This window comes from Ursus americanus, chromosome 11 (genome assembly GCF_024610735.1).
Source record: "Ursus americanus isolate L20-20 chromosome 11, mUrsAme1.1.p, whole genome shotgun sequence".
Lineage (NCBI taxonomy): Eukaryota > Metazoa > Chordata > Mammalia > Carnivora > Ursidae > Ursus > Ursus americanus.
Window position 1 is genome coordinate 66,767,631 of NC_142137.1, and position 26,214 is coordinate 66,793,844.

Here is a 26,214-nt window from a genome sequence, read left to right on the forward strand (position 1 = left end):
CTTCTCTAAGTTGAGGGCGCTGGGGTGTCTGGGTGGCTCAGTCGATTGAACGATTAAGCTTCTGCCTTCGGCTCAGGTTATGATCCCAGGGTCCTGGGATGGAGCCCAGCATCAGACTTCCTTCTCAGTGGGGAGCCTGCTTCTCCCACTCCCTCTCCCACTGCCCCCCCTCCTTGTGCTCTCTCTTTCAAATAAATAAAATCTTTTTAAAAAAGAAATTTCTCTAAGTTTAGAATTAGTCTCATCTTCCCGGCGAATTGAACTTTTTACCAGTATGAAGGGACCGTCTTTATCTCTACTGTGTTTTTTCCTAAGGACAGTTTTGTCTAAAGTTAATGTGGTTTCACTAGCTTTCTTTTGGTAAATATTTGCTTGGCATATAAAAGCCTATAGCTGCATTTTACCTTTTTATCTAGTCTGGTGATCTTGGTGACTAGAGAGTTTTAGTCTGCTTTTATTTGTGTTTACTGAGGTATTTGGATTTCTGGCTATCATCTTATGGACTGATTCAGGATTTTTTTCCCTCTTCCTCTTATTTTACCTGCCCCCTCCCCAACTGTTTGGAAGGTTTGTCCTGTGTGTCACTTTTTTTCCGAGTGGTTATCATAATCATGTATGTTACCATTTCTAAGTTAAAGTCTGAAGTTACTATCATTACCCTCCTCCTGAATTACAAAAAGGCCTTAAAATATTTAACTCCAAACATGTGCCCCAGTATGGTCTGTTACTGCCCAGTATTGTAATTGTCTTTTCCACCAAAAATTAGACATTCTTTTTATTTTTTATACAGCTAATGTTTATTTAGATTTAATCAAATTTTACCATATCTTTGCTTACTATTTCTGTTTACATTCCAGTCCTCCTTTCTGGGGTAATTTTCCTTCTGCTTAAAATGGATTCTTTGGAATTTCCATTGGACAAGATTTGTTGTTGGTAAATCTTTTGTGTGTGAAAATGTATTTTGCCTTATGCTTGAAAGATAGAGTTCTAGGTTGACAGTGTTTTCTCTCAGCATATTTGAAGGTGGTGTTCCCCTGTCTTCTATGGGCTCTCTGAGTTACTCCTAGGAAGTTAGCGATCTGATGTTGTTCCTTTAACATGGCCTGACTCCTCTCTCTGCCTGTTTTAAGACCTTCTGGGTAGCATTCCTACCTTGCAGTGTCACTCAGTCCATCCATGTGTGGATGATATTGACATCGCTTGAACTGTATTGGGTATGTTGGGTCTGAGGATAGGAATTTCATTGGTTCTAGAATAGTGCAGTTAGTGGAACTTTGACCATGGAAATGTTCTACACTGTGCAGTCTTGTATGGCAGTTGTTTGCCACGTGTGGCTAACGAGAATTTGAAATATGGTTAGTGTGACTTAGGAACTGTATTTTAAATTTTAACTTAAATAGCCACGTGTGGCTGCCGTGGTGGGGAGTGCAGGTGTAGAGAATTCCGGGAAATGATTATCTCACGAACATGCCTCTTCCCCATTCTCTCTTTCTGGAACTTGAATTAGCGTGACAGGGTCCAGCAGACCTCTAAGTTCTTACTTTCAGCCCGCCATCTTCTTTTTCTTTGTGCTGCATTCTGGATAATTTCTTTGGCTCTTACCTTCGGTTCACTACTCTTTCTTTGGGTCTCATCCCTGCTCTTAACCATTACTTTTATTTTAATTATATTCTGTTTTTAGAAATTTTATTTGGTTCTCTTTCAGATCTGCTTGGTCATTCTTTATAGTCTCACTCTTGTTCCTGTGTTTAAGCTTCTGTTAAGCACATTAAACATTTATAGTTTGTGTCTGTTCTGGTATCTGAAGTCTAACTCAGCCATCTGTTTCTGCTCACTCTTACTCATGGTACCTTGTTTTCTTGTGTATTTTGTATGTTTGTGGGGGTTTTTGTTTTTTGTTTTTCCTGTGAGTTGCTCATTTTCCTTGGAACCTCATCTGAGGGAATGTTGATACCCAGACTGAAGTTACAGTCTTCCAGAGGGAAGTTATCTTTGCTTATGCCGGTCTCCTGGGGACACTACATTCTTGTGGCCACTTTAAGTCCTGGCTCAGTGTTCCTCCAGCCATTCTGGTAGCAGAAATACCTCAGATGTCAGGGGAAATTTCCCTTATTTCTCTACTTGGGGTTGATGATAAAACAAGTTTCCTTGCTGCCCACTTTGGAATGACAGATTCTCTCTTTTACCCTTTTACTGAAGTCCTTTTGGGTTGCCAGTGTCTAGCTTAATACAGGAATCTCTCTCTCCTACCTCCCCTAGTATTGCCTTCATCGTACAGACTCGAACTCAGGGTCTCTGGGGTTTCAAACTCAGGGTCTGGAGGAGACTCCTAGAGTAGAATCCTGTCTCAGCACATACTTTTCTCCCAGGGTTTCTGCTCTCAATTCCTCTGTGACCTCACTAGAGACTTTCCTTTTGTGCTGACTCAGCGATGTGTTTTAAAAGGTGTTTATTTATGTGTGTGCGTGTCTTTTGCTTTTAGTATTTTATTCAGCACTTTAGCGTTTAGTCTGGTGGTGGTTCAGGGTGTTGGCCTGCCATGTGTGCTGGAACAAAATTCAAGTCAGAGCTTTTTTTAAAGATTTATTTGTTTATTTTAGAGAGCACGTGAACATGTGCAAGTGGGCGAAGGGACAGAGGGAGTGGGAATCCTCAAGCAGGCTCCCCACTTAGTGCAGAGCCCACTGTGGGACTCGATCTTAGGACTCTGAGATCACGACCTGAGCCAAAATCAAGAGCCAGACACTTAAGGGACTGAGCCATCCAGGTGCCCTCCCAAGTCATAGCTTTTTTTTTTTTTTTTTTAAAGAATTTATTTATTTGACAGAGGGAGAGAGCACAAGCAAGGGGAATAGTAGAGGGAGAGGAAGAAGCAGGCTCTCTGCTGAGCAGGGAGCCCGATGCTGGGCTCGATCCCAGGGCCCTGGGATCATGACCTGAGCCGAAGGCAGACGCTTAACCATCTGAGCCACCCAGGTGCCCTAAGTCATAGCATTCTTTATAACAGACTATAAAGTGAAGAAAGGGAGTATGTGCACACATAGAGTCAGTCTCTTCTTTGGAGGGAAAAAGGTGAAGAAGCAAGTAGTTACACATTTTAGTGGAAACCAAACCTTAAGTCGGCGATCAAAATAACAGACTGTGGGCATATTTCACTTTCCAATTGGGGTTTCTTTTCTTTCCCACCCCCCTTGTTGACTATTAGAAGCACATGATGGAATTAGCCCTACTTATTCATTTTTAGATATTGTAAATACAGTGCTCGAGGATGTTATTCAGTATGACTCAATTCTTCTAAGCTATTTTTAGTCTCTGAAAATAGTCAGAGAGTATCATTACCTGCAGAGGCAGGAGGCAAAATCACCTGTTGGTGGTGGTTCTTGACGTCAAAGAGACTTATAAGCTTTAGGGGTAAGTTAAGGAGGGTAAAAAATGCACCATTGCTCTGGGAGCTGTTACCCATCGTCGTTCCAGGCCTCTTTCCTTTGAACTCCGAATGAGCTCGGTGCCAGGCCCTCCTCTGCACTTGGAATGTCAGCATGAAAGGCCTCCCTAGTCCTGGCCTCGGCACTTAACCAAAGTGGTAGCTCCTGGCATGCAGGCTTGCCCCCCGGCCCGGTGGGGGCTCCTGGTGCTGCTTCTCAAGCCCACAGGGCTTTCTAAGGAGCCAGGTCTTGAAATGTCTGTTTTTTTCTTTAATTCACAGAGTAACTTTTTACCCGTATTCTATCACATCAATCACTTTGAAGATCCTTCTGTAACACATCTTGGCAGTCTGCAAGGCCCGCCTCTGTCTCGTAGGCTCCAAGCTACCCAGTTCAGCAGATACTCGGTAGATTCTCTGTGCCTCTCCTGCTGGACGGAAGGGTGATAAGATCTGGATCCTTGCCTAAGAGAGTTGACAGTCAAAAATTAATGAGCTGCTTGAAACACACCAGTTAAATGTCCGTTTAAATGTATTTTCTAACACAAATTCACAGAGGAGGGCTTGAAAATGTAGACGTGTGTGAACACGATTTGTCTGTCTCATGGTGGCCGCACTCAGGAACTTCCTTTTCATCTTTTAGCCTGTTTTGAGTTCTCAAGATTTTGAGTAATGAATATTTGTTGTAATGAGGAAGAAAACAAATTTTTTTTTCCCATTTAAAAGCTTATTGTCATTAACTGGGCCTTGAACGCAGATTCCCAAACTTACCCACCTTCTGTTAGTTTGCTTTGAATTATACTAAGATGAAAAAAGTGTTTTTAATTAAGGCTTATAAATAATAATAAGTGGCACTTCAATAGAAAAATGCTAATGCTTGCAGGATTACAAATAAAAACTTTAAAATCTTATTTTACTTCCCGAAGCACCACATTTTCTTCTTCCAAAGGAGAGAAAGTATGCTTTTTTAATTTTTAAAAATATCTAAAAACTTACTGAAAACCAGCACTGAACCTGAAATTCTTAAAAGTTGCTGCTTTATAAATACTTCTGTAGTTTTAACCTGCCTGACTGTACCCTTTCCCTCAGGAGCTTGGAGGAGGCAGGGCCTCTAACCCTCCATGGGCAGCACTGGGTTTTCATCACTTCTTACATTCCCCACCTTCATAAGATTTTGGAGTCGAGAGTGGAATTTAATATTTAGCCTTTTTGTTGAGGTGTCAGACTTTGTCTTGTGATTGCTCTGCCCAGTAAGTAAAGCACATTCAGTCCTCAAACCACCTCCCCAACTTAGAAAACCCAGTAGCTTCTAGATTACTGAGATCTGTAGTTACCTTATAGTGATTGGTCTTCGTCATTTAAAGCCAAGATGATACCAAGAATATGGAGATTGTGTTTTAAAATTCTGATAGTTAAACTATTGCTAGGATTGACTGCTCTATCTATAATATTTTAAAAACCATTCCCCTTTTGATCAGTAAAAACATCTCATTCTGTTTCCGTAGTTTTGTATTATGGAAGTAACAGGTAGATCTCTAAAATGCAAGTAGTATTTTTCCTCCAACTCCCCTCTTCTCTGACTCATTAGCAATCTCGGCTGTAAAGAAAGATTATGGCAGTGATAATAAGCTTCCTTCTAAGAGAAAAATTGGACTCCTACTGAGGTGCGTGGATATTTTATGAGCTATGATCATGTTTCCGAGGCTTTAGGCCCTTTTGGTGGAGCCGTGGTACCCCAGCTGCACCGCAGCCCCCCACCCAGAAAGCTTGTTAAATCACAAATTGCTGGGCTCCACTGCCAGAGTTTCGGATTCAGGAGGTAGGGCCCAGAATGTGCGTTTCTCCCAGTTCCCCGGTGATGCTGCTGCTGCTGCTGCTGCTGCTGGTTTGGGACCACACTTTGAGAACCCCTCTGTGGAAGATGGAAAAGAATCAGAACCTGAATTCTGTTCTTGGTTCATCCCGAAAACCTATGGGCTCTGAAATTGGTGGCGGGGGCACACTGGCATGCCTGTGAGCAGTGAGTATGGTTTCTCGTTTCAGGGACTTTTCTAACTGGGTTTAGGTGATGCTGAAAATCAAAAGATTGGTATTCTCAAGGAAAGGCTGGTTTCTTGTCAACTCATGGTTTTCAGAAACTTTTCAGTGTCATCCTATTGCTGGGTCATTTGTATTGTATGCAAATGGTCTCTGATGATTATGGTGGCGAGGTGGCTGTGGCTGGTTATTAACTTTTCCTGTTGCTTTCAGTTAGCCAGAAGACTGGCCATACAATTATGTATGTCATTAGAGTTCGCAGTAATCAGCCTTCATTTATTTGCTTTGTGTAGTATGTTCCTAACATGGTCATATAATGATTTCTTTTTTTTTTTTTAAAGATTTTATTTATTTATTCGACAGAGATAGAGACAGCCAGCGAGAGAGGGAACACAAGCAGGGGGAGTGGGAGAGGAAGGAGCAGGCTCATAGCGGAAGAGCCTGATGTGGGGCTCGATCCCAGATCGCCGGGATCATGCCCTGAGCCGAAGGCAGATGCTTAACTGCTGTGCCACCCAGGCGCCCCATAATGATAATTTCTAATTAACTGGGGGGATTACTATGTAAAAGAATCTTGTTTTTAAATTATTTTATAATTCAGATAATCTGTGATATTTGCATAAATCTAGTTTTTTAAAAATCTTATTTGGGTAGTGTCTGCCTATTAATTTTGGCGAATTTGAATTGCATCAGATTCAACTTTCCTGTTTCCTGTTGAGGAGCTATCCAGGTTTCCTCCAAGGCCCCCTTAGAAGCCTTAAAGAAGTAAAATTTTGTTAAAATATTTATTAAACTGAGGGGCGCCTGGGTGGCACAGCGGTTGGGCGTCTGCCTTCGGCTCAGGGCGTGATCCTGGCGTTGTGGGATCGAGCCCCACATCGGGCTCCTCCGCTGGGAGCCTGTTTCTTCCTCTCCCACTCCCCCTGCTTGTGTTCCCTGTCTCCCTGGCTGTCTCTATCTCTGTCGAATAAATAAATAAAATCTTAAAAAAAATATTTATTAAACTGAGAGAAAAGGATGAGTATAACCCCTGAACTAGAAGAGTCTACCTTTGAATAATTGATTGGTCTAGGACCCACGCGTGAAGACAAAGGTGTGCTTTGGAAGATAGCGTTGTGATTGAGAGCCTGTGTTCCCAAAACTTGCCTGTAGTGTCTCAGAATTAACATGTGTCTAAATAAGAATGGTGCAGACAGATATTTTAAAACCTTTGTTGGCTTTTACACCATTCAAAGTCTTTTTGTTGGATCCATAAACAGTATATACTGTTAGTTATGGAAGGAGTACATTTAATTCTCACTGTCTGTGGTTGATATTAGCATATTATTATACATAAATACCAAGGGATATGTATGGGAAATGTTAAGTATGCCACCAAAAATCAAATGCATGGGTTTTTGGGTTTTTTTTTCATTCATCACCCTCTACCCAGAACTTACAAATACTGTAAGTGCACAGTGCATGCATATTTTTCTACTCTTGAAGATTTTATAATCTAATGGGTAAAACGCTTCAGTGTCTTTAAATGTTACAGGTGCCGCTGTAGAAGTACATGCCACGTACGGTTACGGCACAGTATCTGGAGTCGGAATGAGACCTTCCATTTTCCTACATTCACTTTCATTGGAAACTTAAGAGTAAAAATGAATCTATGTCAATAAGGAGACTGCGGTTTGAAAAGTTTGTGTAAAAATAAAGCATTAAGTACTCTGACATACATTAATCACGATGCACAGGAGGATTGTTTTCTGTACTTGAGGACATTAGGGAGCAGTGTTAGATAAATGAGGACACATACTCAGTTCGAGGCCTCTTTTAAAGAGTTCTTTATTAGTGACTGCCCTTTCAGGACAGAAAGTACATTTCACAGAAAGCAGATGTTCCCAGTCTCCCTGGTTGTGATCTAAAATTTTATCTGAGACTGATCATGCTAAGCCACTTTTAGGAATCCGTGAACAACAGGTGCCATGCAGATAGTCTGGCAGTGCTCTTTCTGAAACCATGTGGTCATGGACGTACATCGTCTCACAATGGTTGAAACAGATCTCCTTTTGATTTCCAGGTTAGCAATTTAATGAAAACGTTTGGAATGTTTTATACGCCTCGTTTGCAGTCCCTCCAGTTTATTCTCAATTAGGGATTCCCAGCTGGTGAGCTTTCAGGGGGTCAAACATGGTCATAGACTTTTGTGTTGTCTTCACATTTGCAGTACTGTTTTAAAAATATATGTCAGTTGTGTTATTAATAAAATATGGGTGCATTTAAAAATGTTAATGACTTCTTGGTACTTTTTTGGCATTATGTACTTCTCAATGAATTGTACTTTTGTATAATTACTGTTTTTTGTGGGGTGATGTATGTATGAATTAATTTTGAGGGGCACCTGGGTGGTGCAGTTGGTTAAGCGTCTGCCTTCAGCTCAGGTCATGATCTCAGCGTTCTGGGATTGAGCCCCGCGTCGGGCTCCCCGCTCAGCGGAGAGCCTGCTTCTCCCTCTCCCTCTGCCCCTCCCCTCCTCGTTCACATGTGCACATTCTCTCTCTCTCTCTCTCAAATAAATAAAAAATATTTTAAAAATTAATTTTGAGATTGTTGGGATCCCTCTATGATTCAAGGTAGTTATTGCATAAAAGCCCGTTTCCGTTATTAACATTTGCTTTATATTAAGGTTTGTATTTAGGAGATTTTGTTGGGTTTTCTATTAGAGATGCAATGAACAAATAGAGTCAGTTTTATGTGATTATGAAGTTTATGTGTTCCAGTGCCGTGGTGGTGGTGTAGCATAGAGATTGGGAGCCTGGGCTCAAATCCCAATCAAATCCAGTGACATTACTTGAAAAGTTACCTAATGCTTCAGGTTCCTCATCTGTAAAATGCAAGTAATAATAAGAATTCAAGTGTGAATTCCACAGTCCAGGTGGGAAAAAAGTAGAACTTTATTTTCCATTAATAATTTATAGCAAATTATGTCCCATCTTTCTGGGGAAGTGGAACTACAATCTGTGAGGACCTCCTCCTCTTGCCTAGGCTTAGATATGATTTGAGGATGGGGATCCCTTCATGACTTCATGGCTTGGGGGGACCCCGTCTTGCCCTCCTGCCACCTTTCCGCGCAGCGTGGAGGTGTCACTCGCTCTTACTGTCTGCGCTCTCTAGTCAGGTAGTTCTTTTCCACACTTCCTTGCTGTGCCTGAGGGAATGGGAACCATTTTGCTGTTGTCCTGCTCTTCTGGGACACAAATCTCTGCAAAGCTCAGCTACTTTTTGTCCTAAAGCAATAAATAGCTGTTTGTTTCCCTCCGGTCGATTTGCTGTTTCCCTGGGGCTCTAGCACTGTGCTGTGGGCTCTCCTCGGGGCTCGCCATTGCCTCTAGACTGGGTTCTGTACTTTTCCACCGTCTCTGCCCCAGGCTTTGGGAGTGGAGGTGGCAGTGAGAGAAACAGAGGCCTTGCCTTGTCTCTCATGTGCAGTATTTCTCACAGGTGTGTTTTCTGTGTAGACCTAGCGTTCCCTCGATTCTTAGGGCCCTTGGAACCGGCAGCCGGGAGGGCCGTTGTGTTCTGCCATGTCCTGTCCCTCTCCCGAGGCAGTGGGCACTGCTGGTTGGGGTTGGGGAGGTGGGAGTAAAGGAAAACAAAAATCCTAAGGATGAAAAAATGACATTTCAAAAATATTGTTTCTATCAAATTTCCTCAAGAATTAAGTAAAAATTCAAGCAAAGGGCTTACCAACTGTCTGGCTTATAGCAAAGGAGAGTTGTTATGGTTGAGTGGTATTATATTACTATAAAAATAAACTAGAAACTAAGATCTGTTAGACCCCAACATCTAGAGTCCACCTTAACTGTATTCAGGGAGCTGAAACAGATTTTTCTAATTTCATGTTATACTTGCAGAGGCGATCAACCTTTCTGTCTGCTTCATATCCAAAACTTTTGGATAAATTTCCCGAATTGGGGTGTCTGACAATTTGAGTTTCTTTTGCCATGGCCTTGGTTTGTTGTTAATTCTGGTAAATTACCTTTCATACATCAAAACAAGATGGAAGCGAGGCCAAACGTTAGAGTCATGGAGGACAGAGGTATGAGTAAGACCACGGAGTGTGCTGTCCCAGCCCTGTGCGTGTTGAGCAGATCCGTTCACTGAGTTCTTAGGTGGCACATCTCAGCGGATCCTCACGGTGGTGGGTCACCATGTCACCCTGTTTCTTCAGTATGTTATTGAGCACTTACCATAGGCCAGAAACTGTTGGAGCGTTAGGAATACAACATTGAAGGAAAGAGCTAAAAATCCCTGTTCTCGTGAACCTTGCCTTGGGATGGAGGCGATGGCAGGAAACAAGGGTGGTAAGGAGGAGGCTACAGCTGGGAAGAAGAGAAGTTGTCCCTGAGTGCACACGCAGCGTGAGACGGGCCATCAGGGAGGCCTCGCTGGGAAGGTTACCCTCCAGGAAAGACCTGGAGGAAGGTGGGGAGCGTGCCACTTGGATCCCTGATTGCTGAGGCCGAGCTCTGTTCCCCATCCCAGCAGCGTGCCCAGCAGCATGCATGCCGGGAAGAGCAGTGGGGCCCTGGCTGTCTGGGGTCCTATGGGGGATGATGAGGCCTGTGACATTCATTCCCAGTGAGATGCAAAACCCCTGGCTTTTTTTCTTTTTCTGTTTTTTCCTTCTTTCTCTCTCTCTCTTTTTTTTTTTAAGGAATCGAGCTTGCCTTTATTGGCCAAAGCTAACTGGGGAGTTAATGCTCTGTTCACTTTTGTATTGGACTTAAGTCTTATTGTATCTCTTCTTGAAACTTAATTGATTGTATTTAATTATAGTCGCACCAGGAAAACTTCATGCAATGTTAAAGCCAATCAGTGAAAGAGCTATAAAAAAGGATTGATAGATTATCCTTTTTTTAAAAAAAAGTATTTATATTTTAAGAGCACATTTCTCATGATGAGCACTGAGTAATGTGTGGAATTGTTGAATCACTGTATTGTATACCTGATGCTAATGTAACTGTACCTTAATTACACCAGAGTTGAAAATAAATTATCCTTTTATATATGAAGACTATCTCAGTCAAGTCAGTTGAAAATAGCTTTTAAATGAAATTTTAATCTCGAGCACACTCGATTTTAGATGCTATCTGATAGAACTTCTCAGATGTCTCTGGGTTATACTGAGAGCAGATGCATAGACCTGTCATGCCACTTGCTTATTTGGAGTAAAGGATAGTTGGTTTGGCTGTCATCATCCTGTCGACTTAATTGGTGTTCACACAGACAATAAAATATTTCCAGACTGACAGATTTTCAACAGATATAAAAATACTTATAACCAGTTACAACCAGCGTCTTTCTTCCTCTGACTGGAATCACTGCTTGCTAACGCAGTCAACTTTCTGAAGCTTCAGCAATTTTGAGAACAGTAGTGTAGGAAACTAATGGGAACACTGAGAATTGGGTCAGAATGTTCTCACAAGCTTAGAAGAAATGGCACCGTCCTGGCTTAGGATTTCGAGATTCAATGAATCTTTATTTTCCTGGTTCCATGAGTGATTTTTCTTTTGGTGGGGGGGGAGTATGAAATATATCAGGGAAATTGCATATTATCTGTGCTTTAAAACTTCATGTCTGTGATTTTTAAGATATTGTCTAAGAAATTTGGCATGATCCAATATTTTTAACTTTTTTATTTATAAAAATGCCAAACATAGGCAAAAGAAGGATAGTACAGTGAACCCCCTGTGTACCCTTCACCAGCCTCGACAGCTACCAACTCCTGACGGTTTTCTTAAACCTTCCTCACCCATTTTCCTCTTCTTTCATTATTTTAAAGCAGATTCCAGTTGTATTATTTCATGATAAATATTTCAGTATAGAGGCACCGGGGTGGCTCAGTCAGTTAAGCGTCCAGCTCTTGATTTCAGCTCGGGTTATGATCTCAAGATCATGGGATCGAGCCCTGCATCAGGCTCCGTGCTTAGTGTGGGGTCTGCTTGTCCCTCTCCCTCTCCCCTGCTCATGTTCTCTCTCTGTCTCTCAAATAAAATCTTAAAAAAAATATTGCAGTATATACCTCCCCAAATAAGACTTTCAAAAAACATAACAATTATTCCTATCATACTTAAAAATTGAGAATAAATCCTTAATATCTTGAAATACCCAGTCTGATGGTAGGAGGGCTGTAAACATATTCATAAGTTAATAATTCACTGTATTTATATGGCTTGATATGCATTAAGATAAGGACTGTGTCTTCTAGTTAGCTAGATGCTTAGGTGATGGTTAAAATGATTATTGGTTGGCATTTGTGTGAATCTGCCAGTGTTAATTTAAAGCAAATTTGGCCATGGGTAGTGTGTCTACAGCTCACATACCACAGGTTTTAGAATATGTGCGTTGCTTTCCTCTTGTTGACTCACTGCCCGTAACAGAATCCTCAGCAGACAAGGCCTTCTAAAGCTTTCCTGGGCGGTTTAGGTGGTGCCAGCAATGGGCCGATGCTTAGGATTAGGGAAAAATGGGATTATATAGGCATTTATTACATTGGATATGACCGCCAAGTGATACCTGCAGTTGGTTAAACAGTTGATGGAAGTGAAGAATGAAAATACCGTCTTATTTTAACTTAAGAGTACATAAATCTACATTTATTTATCAATCCCGTGATAGAAAGCCAAGGTCTGATTGGAGTTCTAAGCGATCCATCTTGTATAATCTCAGCATGCATTGCTTATGATTTCCATTTTTAGTTTCTTTTAAAGAGCTTAAAGAATTTAAAAACAATTTCAAAGCATTGTAAGTACAGAATTCTAGATTTTTAAAAAATAGGATTTCCCATTTGTCTTAACTGTTGCCTCAGCTATACTTACTTTGATAGTAAACTTTTTAGCAACTTCCTTTTTGTCAACGTTCCTCCAAACATTCAACTAATTTTCTTAGAAACAATGACTCCTTTTTCACAGTCTTGGGTGAAAGACAATAATAATTCAGTGTCTCGCTACAGCCGTAAGTACAACTATATAAACAGGGTTCAGGACCGTCGTGGTACGGATATGAGGGAGTAGCGTGCTAAATGCAGGTGACACATGCAACATGTTTTGCACAGAGCGCAGAGTGCATGGGCGAATCTGGGAAGGTGATTCTAGGGGGTACAGGCTGCATGACCCTCTCATGGTTGAGATTTGTGGCTGGTTACCTGGGATTGCGTAGCTTGGACTGTGGTTCTCCTGGACCCATGGGCATTGAGGATAATTGATGGGACATTCTGAATTCAGTGTTTGTTCCTTACTCTCCTACCTTGACCAGCTGCCTTGAGTAAATCCCTGTCTTAGTAGGGCCGTATCATGATTTAAACAATAATCAGAAGTGCTTTTGTGACATTTTCAGTGAAAATGGGTTTTAGGCAATTATCTGAAAAACAACAGAAAGTAGTTTACTAAAGTAATGCAGTACCATTTTTTTTTCTGTTTTACAAACGAGAATGGTATAGCTTTTTAAATTTAGAGATGTTACAAGTAGGGGGAACTTGATAGTTACAGTTTCTGCAATAGTCTTTTTTTCTACCCGAAAAGTAAGGGTGGACTTAATCCTGTGAAAAAAAATAGATTCTCCTGGTGGTGATGGCACGTAATCTTTCTCGGCATTTCAGCTTAGCCTATGTCCTTTGCTTACTAGAATTTGCGACTTAAATAACTAGGTTTACCTTAGAGGGTATAAAAAAGGTCGAGTCACACATAGTCTGTGTCCTTGAGGACCTCATGGTTTTAGTGTTGTTAAAAACAAACAGCTGCACAAGACCACACTCAGTACGAAAATGAAAGATACAGACCACCTCACCGAAGCTCAGAACACCCTCTCCCCTGCTTCCTCTGCTTTGTGCCCTCCCTGCTAGCCCCTCCCTCCCTGCCCGCTGTGCTGCCTCTGTTCTCCTGGTGCGTTCTCTTGATCTCTTTCCTATTAGCCGTGGAGGACAATGACTCTTCCTTGCTCCTTTTCATATCCTTGTGGGTGATGAGTAGCAGATACTCAGTAGATGATTTTTTGAGTGGGAGCCAGGAGCCCCTTGGGGGTGCTGGAAAGGCCAGGCTTTGCATCAGACAGCCCTGGGTGGAGATCCTGCTTCCCCACTTTCTTGCTCTTTGACCACAGGCCGATTAATCACTCTGGGCTAGGGTTCCTCATCTGTAATTGTGCAGGCATGTTAAACTTCTGATGTGCAGGAAGGTCTCAAAGAGTGTGAAGAATCATCCTCCCCTTGCCCAAATACGAATTGCGTCACCACTGGGAAACTCTGGCCTAGGCTAGATCAGTCCCTAGGGTAGATATGGGGTTACCTTACCTGACTCACAAGAGGGAGGGATGAAAACCTTAACAAAAGGCGGGGGAAGTTGGTCCAGTAAAGAGGGAAGAAGAGGGCATGAATGTCATTGATCCTGATGGTGTCCCACTGAGTGAGAAAGAGTCATGGGGGCCGGGGAGGGGTTGGTATTATGGAATGGGAGCTAGGCCTACGTTTTTATTTTATTTATTTATTTATTTATTTTTTTTTTTTTAAAGATTTTATTTATTTATTTGACAGAGATAGAGACAGCCAGTGAGAGAGGGAACACAAGCAGGGGGAGTGGGAGAGGAAGAAGCAGGCTCATAACGGAGGAGCCTGATGTGGGACTCGATCCCAGAACGCCGGGATCACGCCCTGAGCTGAAGGCAGACGCTTAACCGCTGTGCCACCCAGGCGCCCCTAGGCCTACGTTTTTAGATTATGGAGGATCTTGAATGCCAGGGAATGAATTTGAACTTGCTCTTAGGTGATGGGGTATCATTAGTTTTTGATGTGTGAGTGATGCCTGTTTTATCAAGGGGGCTTTGCAGCACTGTGCATTGGTGGCTGTGTGAGAGGGAAGGGCGCGGCAGGAAGGTCAGTCCAGGGGCTCCCATATCAGGGAAGGTGCAGGGCAGAGACCGGGTTTAGATACCACTTCTTCCACTTACCTGTCATTTGACCTCAAGGCCAGGGACTTGGTGTGTGTAATTGGTGTGAGCTGCTGTTTCTCCTGCAAAGCTGAGTCAGTTGCTACCATAGGGCTGTTGTGAAAATTAAGTAAGGATGTGTGTGCAGTGCCTCGGTCCTGGGGTTGCTAATCCAGCTGCACCTTTCCTCATCCACTTGGTTTTCTCTCTTGGTCATGTTATTAATTTTCAGGAAGGACCACCTGGAAGGGGAAGAAGAGGAAGCTGGCAGAAATCTGGTCAGAGGTACATTTCATGCCTCGTAGAAGGTGCCTCGTTTGGGGCCTGGTCATGGAGCTTTCCTGTCTTCTCAGTCTTCAGATGTTATGAGTCCCTTATTTCTAAACTTTTTCTGTCTCGGTTGCTGCGGAGTCTAAATTTCTTCGTTTGACCACGTATGATTGATTCGTCTGTTTTTGGCATAAGAAACTTTAAGTTAGCTCTTTGCATTGTGCTTTATTTTGCTAATAACTTTGGCAGTCTTATTTTACTACCTTGGGCTTGTGATACAATAAAAACCAGCTCTACTTTTGTGGCTTTATGTTAGCTGTAAAAATCTAGAAGAGAAATTGTCCTAAAGAGGAACCACTGTTAAAAATAAGTCCTGGTTTAGAATACTGCTCTTCATCCAAATGGCAGATTAGGGCAGGCACTCATGTTCCTCATGTAACCCAGTTGTGTGTGTGTATTGATATTGAAGGAAAAGCAGCATTTTGAGTAGTTTAATTTTAAAGATCTGTATATTTCATTTAAGTATAGTAGTGTTCTTGAAATACTTTAATATAAAGCTTTTTTTTTTTTTTTTTCATTTAGGGCGGGGGATACTTTATTCAAACCCATAAGAGAAATGGACCGCTTGGGTCTGTAATCAAGTGTTGTGTTTTAAAGCGTAGGTCGGTAATTGTATATGAGAATATACACTGCAGTGTACAAATTAACTTTAGCGCACAGATCAGAGATTAGTATTCCTCTCCTTCACCCTCCCCTTCAACAGAATCCACACTGGCCACCTCATCATAATCCTTCTCAAGGGCAGCCATGTCCTCACGGGCCTCAGCAAACTCTCCTGCCTCCATGCCCTCCCCCACGTACAGTGAGCAAAGGCGCACGTGGCGTCCATCAGGTCAGACTTGAGGTCCAGGCGAGCCCAGGCCTCAGCAGTGGCCATGCTCGGCACGCTCACAGCTCTTATTGTACTTTTGCCGGGTCTCCACCAGGTACCCTGGTGGGAGGCTGGTCCTTCACGCCACCTGTGAAGCCAGCGAGCCCCTCATCCACAAATGGGGTGGTGCGCTTGGTCTTGATGACGGCCGTGACAGCGCTGACATCCTTGGGAACCACACTGCCACGGTACAGCAGGCAGCAGGCCGTGGGGAGGGCCCACTTCACCCTCCAGTTGGCTGGCTCGGAGCACGCATTGGTGAGCGCTGCTACAGAAAGCTGTTCGTGGGAGGCTTTGTCTGCAGAGATGACAGGGGCATATGTGGCCAGAGGGAAGTGGATGCGGGGATAGGGCACCAGGCTGGTCTGGAATTTGGGCTCCATCGATTCTGAGGGCAACAGGGACGGAGGGCACGATGTGACCGGATCAAGCTGTTCAGGTTAGCGTAGGTTCAGCGTTCAGTATGGAGGTTCTACGACAAGTCCTCAATAGCCTCGTTGTCCAGCATGAAGGCACAATCAGAGCGCTCCAGGGTGGTGTGGGTCGAGAGGATGGAGTTGTAGGGCTCAACTACAGCTGTGGAAACCCAGCGGGGGGGGGGGTGCTGGGTAAATGGAGAACTCCAGTGTGGACTTCTCGCCATAATCAACAGAGCGTTCCATCAGCAGGGAGGTGAGCCCAGAACCAGTTCCACCTCCAAAGCCGTGGACAACCAAGAAGCCCTGAAAACCTGTACCCTGGTTGGCCAGTTTCCAACTTGGGCCCCAGACAAGGTCCCCGATGTCCTTGTCAGTGTCTAGTGCCCTCGGGCCGTTATTGGCAGCAGCGGCCTTGCCTGGCATGAGCCGCGCAGGGTGGGAGAGCTGGCGGTGGCGCCAGTGCGAGCTTCCTCGGTGACCCTGGGTTCCAGGTCTACTAACACTGCCCCCAGCATGTGCTCGCCAGCACCCGTCTCACTGAAGACGGTGTTGAAGGCGTCCTCGCCAACCCCAGTGGTCTTGCCGCTTGGCATCTGGCCATCGGGCTGGATGCCGCGTTCCAGGGAACAGAGCTCCCAGCGGCCACTGCCGATCTGGACCGCAGCCTGGCCAGCGTGGATGGAGATGCGCTCCGCATGGTGGCTGCTTCGCGGCCGCTGAGCAGATGGCGGAGAACAGCGGGGGCGGGGGGGTGGTTGCTTCTTATAGGGCGACTCTCAAGCAGTCATGTACGAGAACCGGCCAATGTAAAATATTTAACTTAAATTCTCTAAATAGGCCCGAAGGGACTCGCAGGTCATCTAGTCTAACCCTATCATTTTTCATGTTTGAAAACTGAGGCCTAGAAACTCAATATTCAGTGTCTTTTACTTTATACAATAATCATGGTTATGATGAGGACCTGGCATCATTAAGGAGAGACTTTTTTTAACGAGTTATACTTTCAGTGTACTCTTTTTGAAACCAGGAAGGTATGGAATACTTACCAAAGGACTGTGAAGAATAAATTTTTAAAAAATTTCATCCCTTTTGATGATTGAGCGTTCAGGACAAAGGGGGCAAGCGGGAGCTGTCGGGAGGACATTGCTGAGGACAGCGGCCACGTACAAACTCTGCTGGGAGATTAATAATTTCTGCCCCGGGCCCAGGAAGGAGCAGGGAAGCTGATGTGATGTAGCCTGCATCTTCTGCTCTGGTTTTAGTAGGTCTCAGTTCCTGTAATCTGCTCTTCAGTGTGTTTTAACTATAGGTTATATATACAGTATCCCCTTTTTCCTCCTGAATGCTAGTGGTTTTTTTGTTTTTTTGTTTGTTTTGTTTTTGTTTTTTGGGTTTTGTCGTTTTTGCATAGAAACGTTAGGGAAGTCATGCTAAAAATAAGGTGTTGATCTTAAAAGCTCTTCTTTGTATTATTTGACCTCTGGTGTGTTTACACTTAGCAGGACTAGGCCGTCACCAGGGCCTTTCACTTGCTGTTCCTTCCTGCTGTACCCAGCTTACGTCCTCCTCCTTCCTTGTTCCTCACAAGCCAGCTCCCTCAGTCTTTCGTTCTCAAAGTGACCTTCCCCAAACAGCATAAAGTAGCTCTCTGCCAGTCCGTTACTCAATCACATCACCCAGCTTCTTTCCTTGTATTTAGCACCAGGTGGAATTGCCCTGTGTGCTGAGTGGCTGTCCTTCCCACTGACAGGCTCCGAGGGATGGTGGATGCGAGGTTGCGCTTTTCACTACTGAACCTACCTGGAACCAGGCCTGGCAGTGGTAGCTGCCTGTGACATTTGATGACCACGTGAATGCATATTCACCATCTAGTTTCAGTCTGGTTGCCCACCGTCAGCTTCAGTGATTCTCCTACATCCCAGAATTGCCTCTGATGGCGTTGAGCTGGAAAACCTAGGAGATTGGGGGAAAATTCTTCTCCAAAGCTATGATAGAGTTTTGGGAAAGTAATTAAGAAATGATTGGGATAAGCATTGACATTTTACAAGATAATGTTTAGTTTATAAACTTGAGAGCTTTATGATTGGCTGTTAAAAGTATTGGTTTTTGGTTCTTTTAGCTGAGGCAGTAAACCTGGACTAATGAAGTTTTTCATCTCAAGAAAAATGCACCTTCTGTAATTCCATCACTGAAATAGGGGGATTGGATTTATTTGGAAATGGCAGAGAATTCATTAGCTTGAATGTCTAAACACCTGTTAGGAGATAGCTACTCTGCTATGTGATAAATGGGTTAATAATTCATCCATCTAACATCTATTTGAGTGACTGCTGTCAGGTGCTGTGCTGAACAAGATAGAGAAGGAACTTACAGTGTAGTAGAGAATGCTGATAAGTGAACAAGCAAAAATAGTGTGGTGTAAATACAGTGATGGGGACGTACCGCGTAGGCCCAGCAGCAGTCTGCAGAAGGGGCACATAACAGATCCCAGAGGTCTTAGGGTGCTTCCCATAAGTGGAGTCTAAACTGGGACCTCAGAGATGAATGGGACTTACATAAAGAAAGAGGAAAGGTCTGTACAGATTTGGGGTTCATCAGTATACAGATGGCAGATGAAGTCTGGGTGGGTATAGGATAAGGAATGCATGGGGGTGCAGAGCATGAACATTTACGGGTGGCCTTTCTCCAAAGGGAGCCTGAAAGAGGACGGACAGCAGAAAGGGAGGAAGTGGTGGGCACGTGCGCAAAGCCAGAGGGAGGAAAAGGTTTCAGGAAGGAAGGAGTAGACAGCAGAGTCAAGTGCGGCCAGGAGGCCAGCAGAGAGGAGGGTGCGGGGGGGGGGGGGGGAGCTGTGGGAACGTGGCTGGTGTCCTTGGCCGGAGCCATGCCAGGGGCCCAGCTGGCAAAGCTTGCCACCTGAGGCTTGAAGAGTGAGGAGCAGGTGAAGCAGACACTGTGAACACAGACCAATTTTCTTAAAATTGCAATTTCTTAAGAGAAACTTTGGTCAAAGGAATACTTGGAGATGAGTGAGGATGATGGAAGGAGATGGGAGAGGTTGAAAATCCTGGAGTGGCTAGAAAGTGGAACTTGGGGAGCCTTGTCCCAGTGGGCCTGGGGGTCAGGTGCAGGTGATCGCTGTAGTTCCCTGAGAGTTTCTTCTTTTTCTTTGTTGTTGTTGTTTGTTTGTTTAAGATTTTATTTTATTGGGGCGCCTGGGTGGCGCAGCGGTTAGGCGTCTGCCTTCGGCTCAGGGCGTGATCCCGGCATACCGGGATCGAGCCCCACATCAGGCTCCTCCGCTGGGAGCCTGCTTCTTCCTCTCCCACTCCCCCTGCTTGTGTTTCCTCTCTCGCTGGCTGTCTCTATCTGTGTTAAATAAATAAATAAAATCTTAAAAAAAAAAAAAGTTTATTTTATTGGGGACCTAGGTGGCTCAGTCGGTTAAGCGTCTGCTTTCAGCTCAGGTCATTATCCCGGGGTCTTGGGTAGAGTAGAGTCCTGGGTTGTGCTCTCTGCTCAGTAGAGAGTCTGCTTCCCCCTCTCCCTCTGCTGCTCTCTCTCTCTGTCAGATAAATAAATCTTTAAAAAAAAAAAGATTTTATTTTATTTATTTATTTGGGGGGGAGGGGCAGAAATAGAGAATCCTAAGCAGGCTCCCCACTGAGCGCAGAGCCCAACACTGGGCTTGATCCCAGAACCCTGAGATCAGGGTTGAGCTGAAATCAAGAGTCAGGACTCTCAACCCACTGACCCACCCAGGCTCCTCTCTCCTCCCTCTCCTAAATCCTTCCTTTCTTTCTTTGTCTTTAGAAGTTGGAGCCCCGGCCCAGTACTTGCTAGTAACTCCCACAAATGCCCTAAAGCAAACATTGACAGGGAAGCTTATCACATCTGCTTTACAATGTTTGTTGACTGTATTGAAAGTATTTTACTCCGCTTTAAAGCTTCTGTTGACCTCTTTGAGAGCCTGTTTTTGTTCCTCTGACTTTTCAAGCCTAGCCCTGCTAGCCACTGGCTGCTGTGAACGTGTCTTAGCACCAGCTGTCAGCTACAGAAGGGCTAATCCATAGAAGGAAGAAAAGTGCAATTAGGGGGCCATTCATTTCCCCCCCACAATTGTACATCTTTATTAATTTGTATAGTCTTCAGAATTGCGGTAACATAAACATAAAATTTACCATTTTAGCCATTTTTAAATGTATGATTCAGTGGCCTCAATACATTCATGATGTTGTATAAACATGCACCTTTGTGGGTGCTAGATAATTGTGTATTTTTGAAAACTTTCTTGAGCTGTCTTCTGGAATGCAGTGAAGGTACTTGGAAACCGTTTGATCCTTTTGATGCTTGCTTTAAGTTTTGCAGGATGAGACGAGAACAGCCTTCCGGGCTGTTTTCTCCCCACCCCTGAGCGGATACCTGTCTGAATAATTATCCAATGTCCTGTATCACAAGCTTTTTCCACTGTGGCCAGTGGGAACCCTAGCTATTTCGAGCCCTGGGTGAACGTTGGAGACGGTTCTGCCTGCTGCTTCTGTGGTTCTTCCGTGGTTGGGCGGTTTTCTTGCGTGCACATGCTCACGAGTACTCAGCTGGAGACTCCGAGGACGAGCACCTCTGCCGATCTCCAGAACGCAGTCTCTGTGCAGCTGTTTCCGCTCCCTCTTTGCCACCCCCCTCCCCCAGTCCTGTCTTGGAGTCCTCAGTGCGGAGAGATGACAGGCTTTGCCTGGGCTTCCTTCCCCGCGGCCGGCAGTCCCTGCGGCACATTTTGGGCTGACCTCGTCTCCCTCTCAGGGAGCACTGTCCTGGGCTGCCCGTTGCCCACGGCCTGAAAACAGTTGTTTCACGTGTTCTGTTCAGTGTCTGAGTTGCGGACGGTGGGAGGGTAGATCCAGGACCTGATATTCCAGCTTCTCTGAAGCTGAGGTTTGTCCCCTATTCATTATGATATTTTGTCTACCTTCTAAAGGAGGTTTTGTCAAATTGGCCTTCTCCCAGGATCGATTATCTTTAGAGAAAAGGGGCCCTGATGTCCCCCTTCCCTCCGCCCTGCTCACCTTTTCTGTGTCCAGTGTAGCCGTTTTGTAGTGACCCCTGCCTGCCTGCTGCTTCCACGCACATCCCGCGTCTGTTGGGTCAGCCAGGCATGCGGCGATCCCGAGCCTTGGGGCGTCGGGCACGTATCTGATGCCGTCTCCCAAGCCGGCTGGCAGAGGGAGTCCGTCCCGGTGGGCCGCCTGCACCCACTTCCTTCTGCTCCCCTCGCCTGCATCCTGACGGGAGCCTGGGCCCCACAGCAGCGTGGGCCTCTGGTTGCAGCTTCATTCTCTTACTCCTCGGTCTTCTGTCCCGTTTACTTCAAGTGCGGTTCTGTCCATAGACAGCTTGTAGTCTGGGTCTTGCTTTGTTATCAAGTCGACAACGTCTTGTAACCAAAGTCTTTGGATGACTTACAATGTGATGATTGACTTGCTTTGGTTCAAGTGTGCCATCTTGCTGTTTCTTCATTCGCTGCATCTATCTTTTGCTTTAGTTTTTTCTCTTCCTTTTATTTAGATTGTTTAATAGCATTCCTTTTTATCTTTATCATTGGCTTATTAGCTGTTTATTCATACATGTTTCTTTTTCTCTTCTTTCTTCCTCTGATGGCTTTCAGGCTCCCAGTATGCACCTGTGCCTTGACACACTCTCACTTCACCTTCTGGTGTCACATGTAGGAATGCGGTTACAGTGTACTCCCACATCTCCCTCCTGTCCTTTGTTTAGCCGGGACGTTTTGTTTCTCCATATTATAAACCCCACAATACACTGTTGTTCTTGGTTTAAAAGTCAGCCATCTTTGGGGCACCTGGGTGGCTCAGTCGGTTAAGCGTCCATCTCTTGGTTTGGGCCCAGGTCGTGATCTCATGGGTCGTGGGATCCAGCTGCGGTGGACTCCACGCTCAGTGGGGAGTCTGGGGACTCTCTCCCTCTGCCTCTCCCCCCACTTATTCTCTCTTTGTCTTTCTTTTTTTTTTTTTTTAAGATTTTGTTTATTTATTTATTTAACAGAGATAGAGACAGCCGGCGAGAGAGGGAACACAGCAGGGAGAGTGGGAGAGGAAGAAGCAGGCTCATAGTGGAGGAGCCTGATGTGGGGCTCGATCCCAGAACGCCGGGATCACGCCCTGAGCCGAAGGCAGACGCTTAACCGCTGTGCCACCCAGGCGCCCCTCTCTTTGTCTTTCTAAAATAAATAAATAAATAAATATTAAAAAATAAATGCGCACACACATTCAGGTTCCCATCTGGTGTCATTCTCCTTCGGTGAAAGAGCTGCCCTTAACATTTCTTGCAGTGTCAATTCGTGGTGATAAATTCTCTCAGCTTTTGTTTGTCTGAAAATGCCTCTATTTTACCAGTAATTTCTAGGGGATGTTTTTGCTGTATATAGAATTCTGGGTTGATAGTCTTTGTTATTTTTCAGCACTTGAAAGGTGGACGTTGACTCGTGTTGTTTCCGGTGGGAAGTCTACGGTCGCTCTCGGGTCTTTTGTAGGTCATGTATCGCTTTTTTCCTGTGGTTGCTTTTAGGATTTTTCTCTTTATTGCTGATGTTCTATGATTTGATTATAATGCCTGTGTGGTTTTGTGTGTGTCGGGGAGGATTTACTCAGGTTCTTGAATCTGCGGGTTACTGTTTTCATCAAATTGGAAAGTTTTTGCCATTACTTCTTCAGAAATTTCCATACTTGCCTCCCTGCCCCCTTGGGGCACATGTGTGTTAGACTGCGTGGGGCTGTTTCACAGGCCACGAAGGCTCTGCCCATGTTCCAGAGCTGCTTTTCTTTCTGTTGCTGTTTCTTCAAGTTCACTGATCTTTTCTCTTAGAATGTCTAATTATCCATTGAGCCCATCCAGTAAATTTTTTAATTTCAGAAATTGCATTTTACACCTCTGGTCATTCCATTTGGATCTTTTTAATAACATCCATTTTTCTAATTATAATCATATGTTCCTTTAAGTCCTTTAACGTATCTATAATAGCTGTTCTAAAGTGTCTGCCAATTTTATTATGTCTGTCATTTCCTGGTGTATTTCTAGTGACTGATGTTTTTGTCCTGGGTCACATTTTTCTCTTGGCTTGTCTATTAATTTTTTGTTGAATAATGGACATTGTGTCAGCATGTTGCTGAGTGTCTGGATTTTGTGTTCTCCCTTTGAAGGGTGTTAAGGTGTGTTTGGTAGGCACTTAAGTTACTTATAAATCAGTCCAGTTCTTTCAAGACTTATTCTAAGTTCTATTGGGGGGGGAGGGTCCAGAGTAATCTTATGCTAAGGTGCCTTTATTTTTTTTATATTTATTTTATTTTACTTTAACATTTTATATATTTGACAGAGAGAGAGACAGCGAGAGAGGGAACACAAGCAGGGGGCAGTGGGAGAGGAAGAAGCAGGCTCCCAGGCAGGGAGCCGGATGCAGGGCTCCATCCCAGGGCCCTGGGATCATGACCTGAGCCGAAGGCAGACGCTTAAAGACTGAGCCACCCAGGCGCCCCCCTAAGGTGCCTTTAGCCCTACCCTAGCCCTGCTGGGGTCTCTACCGTGAATGCTTTGGATGCGTTCAGTGAAGCTTCTCCACTCTGGCTCGGCAAAACTTCCAGCTCTGCCTGACCTCTGAGCTTTTCTCAGCCCACAGCTCCCCTGGAGTTTGTTTGGTCTTAAGAGTATTACCCTTTTGTGTGCACCTTCTGGAGCTTTTTCTCTGAGTAGCTGCTTGGAGTGTCTGTCCTCAGCTGCTGAGCCTCCCAGAGTTCTGGTTTCAGTGTCTCTTCACCTTAGCAGGACCTGGGCTTCCTGCTTTGGGGTTTTATGCTTGGATTCTTCTCTTAGTGTTTGGGTCAGAAGGTGTCTCCAGGCAGAAAGCTGGAGGCTTCCTGGGGTTCACCTCATCTGCTTCCCTTCTCTCTGACTTCACTGTCCTCTGCTGCCCTGTTGGTGAATATCTGGAAACTGTTGTTTCATGTGGTTTGTCGAGTTTTCTAGCTGTATATGGTAAGAGGGGAAAGTCTAGTACCAGTTACTCCGCTGTGGCCTTCTCCTGTGATTTGATTAATTTTGTTATTTTAACTACTGCGATTTGATGTGTGACTTATTCATTTAACATACTAGTCTTTATCTTTTGTATTTTATTTGGTCTGTACTATAGCCTCTTGCATTCCACTTTTACTAGTTTAATCCTTCTAAGGCCCTCAGTGGATTCAGGTTATACCAGGAAAATGATACTGAAGTTCTAGGGCACATGATTATTTTCGCACCTTGCATACATTATCCGCGAGGTCTCCAGATAACAGCGAAGACTGCATGTTAGTGTAAATCCCCTTTCCTGTGCGCAAGCGAGCCCTCTGAGAGTCTTTGTATTGTTTAAGAAATTCTGGTTTTAGGGGAAATTTCAGTTCACGTGAGGAACGTAAGGCACTGAATATAATACAGTATTTTGACAGATTCCTTTGTGTTGACTATTTTTCTTAACTTTCATGAGAAAATGTTTTTTCCCCCCAAGTGGGATTGTTGGAGTACTTGGCACAAAGTACTAATCAGTATAGTAAAGGGCTAAGTAGAACTTGCCCACCATGATCATTAGCACTGGATGAAAGGGGCTAAGAGCTGAAACAGGAATTTATTTTACAGAACAGTTGAATCTGAACAGTCTTCACTCTCATGGGGAAAATAAATATTTCAAGGTACTTCGTGCCACTTTGGAAACTATGCTGAGTTTGTATTAAAGAGCCAGATGAAACGTTGAAAGATTTTAACGTGGTCCTTGCTTTTTGTTTGTGGCTTTTAAAGTGCTAAAAATAAGGTGTCGTCATTCTGTATTTCTGAAGTCCTAGTATGTTTCAGGTGCCCTTTTTAAAGTGATCACAGTATGTTTGGGATGAGTTTATTCGTAATTTCTCCCAGAATATCCCCTTGGGATTTCGGATGAAACTGCAGTGTATTTATAGACTGACATCTTTATGGTGTTATCCCTTTGTTCTCAGGAACATGATGTGATTTATTGATGTGACTTTCTTCACTAAGGTTCTTCATGCCTGTGGTTATCTCTTATGCTTTGTAGTTTGGTTTTTGTGGCTATTGGGAATATCCTCCCAATTGTATTTTTTATCAAGTTATTATTTACAGAGGAACTATCGACTCTTGCCAGTTTATCTTAGAATTGGTTTTCTTATTAAATTTTCATTATTCTATTATTTTTGCAAATGATTGGGGTTGAGAGACTCCCTGCAGACCATCCTCAGCATTGCTGTAATATCTCTACCTGCACACAATACTGCATATACATGGGGTGGGGGGTGAAGGGGTAATTGACCCTGCTGGGCGGTGGGGCTGGTCCTCACAAGATCTGGTGAAGTAACAGATTACAGAAACACCTTTTGTGGGAATAAGTAACTCAGTACTCAGCTCTTTGTCTTGAACCCCAAGGCTAATTCAGACCGCTTGGTGGGCTGGAAAGAGGACATGGTTATGCAACAACTTTCAGCCCAATAGAGAATCTATATGTAACGTTCAAAAAACCCAAAGGTCATGATAACTGACCTTTACTGGGCCCTTTGTGCCAGTCACTATTCTAAGCACTTTGCATTTATGACCTCATTTATCATTTGTGTCACGAGGCACATGCTGTTATCCTTATCTTATTCATGAGGAATTTGAGACAGACTTTAAGGAATTTGGCCAAGTTTAGAAAGCTGTTGAAATGGTAGAGTAGGAGTTGACCCTGCGTGGTCTGGCTCCAAAGTCCGCACAACATCGCCATGTTGCCAGTGATTACATTAACTCTCCCTTTCATGGGGGTAATGAAAACCATTGTCAACACACAGACCCTGTTACTGGGAGTGAGTTTTCAGCCAGTCGTCTTTGGGATTTGGGGGTACCGGTTTTTGTTTGTTTTTTTTTTTTTATACTTTTCTCTCCGTTTTTTGCTACAAGGCACGTGTCCTTCAACAATCAGCGAAAACAATAAAACTGTTTTAATTTAGGGTGGTGGTAAAGTTACCTTCCTAACCACAGCTAAGTAGGTTTTCATGCGCTTTGCCCTGGAGGTTGCATAGTGGGCTAGTAACCTTGATAGAGAACAAGGTAGATGTGCCGATATGAACAGTCCGAAGATTCAGTAAAAC

At 44.1% G+C, this 26,214-nt stretch overlaps 1 protein-coding gene and 1 pseudogene across 2 annotated transcripts in view; one reads left to right on the forward strand and one right to left on the reverse strand.

Moving 5' to 3' along the window:
- The window catches only part of SNX9 (sorting nexin 9), a 108,618-nt gene that overhangs the window by 4,870 nt on the left and 77,534 nt on the right, over positions 1 to 26,214 (forward strand). The gene's annotated exons all lie outside the window — the stretch shown is intronic.
- Positions 15,405 to 16,638, reverse strand: LOC123797487 (tubulin alpha-1A chain-like; annotated as a pseudogene).